The sequence below is a fragment of the Penaeus monodon genome, chromosome 24 (genome assembly GCF_015228065.2).
Source record: "Penaeus monodon isolate SGIC_2016 chromosome 24, NSTDA_Pmon_1, whole genome shotgun sequence".
NCBI classification, from domain to species: Eukaryota; Metazoa; Arthropoda; class Malacostraca; order Decapoda; family Penaeidae; genus Penaeus; species Penaeus monodon.
The window spans coordinates 23356526-23358991 of NC_051409.1; the positions used below are offsets into that span (position 1 = coordinate 23356526).

Below are 2466 nucleotides of genomic sequence, written 5' to 3' on the forward strand. Positions count from 1 at the left end.
TCGGCACAAGTTTTGCGCGCGCAGCTGGGATATCGCGTTCCAACTTGTCTGGCATCGGGGCCCTATAAATAGCGGACACGCCGACCTTGCAGTCACAGTGCTCTCTCGCTCGCCATCAAGTAAGTTGTGTGCAACATTTAAGGTATACAGATAATACCTTGAGGCTTACTTGTGCGAGGATAAGAATAATCAGAAACATTTAAGAGACTTAAAGGTCCAGAGCACAGTGACCTTCGCCCTCACAGCTAATCCTTCTCAACGAACTTCTCTCGGGAACATGGCTGATAAAACACCACCTTACATTTCGGAAGATTGCCCTTCCCGTGGAGGGAAGAGAGTGGTCTCCGATCGAAGTTGTGCGAAACGAACTCATTCTTCTGCCAGTCTCTACTGCGGGAAATGTCAGAAAATTCGTTGATTTTGCTTCCCAGTGCAAAGATCTCAAATGAAGATTTAGCCAACTGTAACAGTTATTCTTCCGAATCGAAAGAAAATTCGAATGTGACGTCGGACTCGCTATTCAAGCTAATAAGGCGTTTGCAGTGGCATGGAGAAGACTTCAGTATCTGGAAATATGTTTAATGAGCAGATAATCAAAATGCCTAGAAAATCTGCCTACAGATTTTTCATTAGAGGAAACATCAAAGGAAACGGCGCCTGAACTCCCGATGAAAAGATTCTGCAGTACAAATGCAAACAAAGTGGAGTGGAGATTCTAACAAGGCAACCCTCGTCAAAGAATTCTCTCTTAAGAGGAACCTGTCAAGTGAAGGAGAATCTAAAGCTTCATTAGAAAAGAGAGCTAGGGTCTCAACAGAGGACGTTGGTACAGCAGAACAGGGAAAGGGAAGCTGCATTATTTCACCGCCTATGTCACCAATAACACAAGACATGCTAATTGAGGCTCCATCAGAAGGACCTATGACAGGAACAAAAGTAAAATCCGGGCTCTCACTTACTGACAATAGGTCAGAAGGTCAGGCAGCAGAGAAAGAGGTAGTGCTATCTGAGGCCGTAATGACCAGTGAAAAATCCACGGATGCTCCAAATACGGGATCTGAGAAAATGTCTCAGAGTCGGTCATCTGTGCTAAGTCAGCTGCAGAATACATCCTCTATGACTTCTGATAAAGAAAAAACTTCAGAAGATAAATATTCTGAAGGTGACAGATGTTCAATTTGTGGAAAAACAAATTGCCCTTTAGATCCTAAACGGGCATCGGAAGTAAACCCTATTTCCATGTCCCAAAAGTCACTTATTGGGAAATTAAAGTCTCCACGAAAGTCAAAGCAAACCCAGCCTGATGTTATGATGGCGAGAGGACGAAGACTCCATCGAAACGTTACATTAATACCCGAAGTTCAACAAACAGATTGACTAAACGCATCGCTAATCACAAAACACTTCATGTCTTCAAGTTAAAGGTAATGTAAACTTTTAGTAGACATATCTAATTGCTTCTTTATCAAATATTTAATAATTTGTACTTTAGCAATTTTCAAAATGTATCTAAAAGTTCAACAAGTTGTTATTGCTCACTAGGGTCAGCTGTTCAAAGCGGTGGAAGATGGAGATATAGCTAGAGTGCAAGAACTAATACAAGATACAGGATCAGCAGTGAGGATAAACAAGACCAGATGCACACTCCTTCATGCTGCATCGTCTCACAACCAACCGGATGTGGTGATGTTTCTGCTGAAATTTATCAGTCCCAATGTTACTAACAAGTATGGACAGACTCCAGCTCATATGGCCGCTGAAAAGGGTCACACACAAGTGCTGAAACTTTTATTGCGTGACTCTGATTTTGAAGCCGACAAACGGGATAGTCATCATAACACAGTAAAATCCCTGGTAAGTATTTATGATGGAATCCTAGACACTACAGTAGGATTAAAATCAGACAAGATTGAATCCGAGACTCCAGCATTATAACTTAAACTATAAAGTACTAGAATGTAGCTAAATGTGAAAAAAAAAAAAAATCAGTGTGAGTATTTGCTTTTCTAAATCAGTTTCTTTGTTTAAGCTTGGAGGCCATCTGTTCACGGCCATATTAGAAGGAAAGAAGAAAGAAGCAGAAAAGCTTGTGGAACTTGGTGCAGATCCAGACAGTCATGGTGGAAAGCTGGTGAACGGGCTGTTGGCACGAGATCTTGGAGTTACTACACCTCGCCTCCTGGCCAATGCCCTGAATATGGAATGGGCTGTTACCATGTTTGCAAAGGTAATCATCTTCTGTCACATATTCTTCCTAAAACTGTCAACAATGTCATGAGAACAAAAGAATTATATGACGTAATGTAAGCTTTGAAAATTTACATTGACTCCAAATGTTTCAGAAAATAAGAAATGATAAGAAAATCGATGAAACTGGTTTTCTAACATCAGCCGCCTCAAACTCGGTACAGCTTAAAGTGAGTTACTTATTTTTTATGCTTTGGAAATAGATTGTAGCAGTATCTA

At 40.9% G+C, this 2466-nt stretch overlaps 1 pseudogene; it reads left to right on the plus strand.

Annotated features, from left to right (window-relative positions):
- The first annotated feature begins 277 nt into the window (after nucleotides 1–277).
- The window catches only part of LOC119588652, a 3293-nt pseudogene continuing 1104 nt past the window's right edge, over nucleotides 278–2466 (plus strand).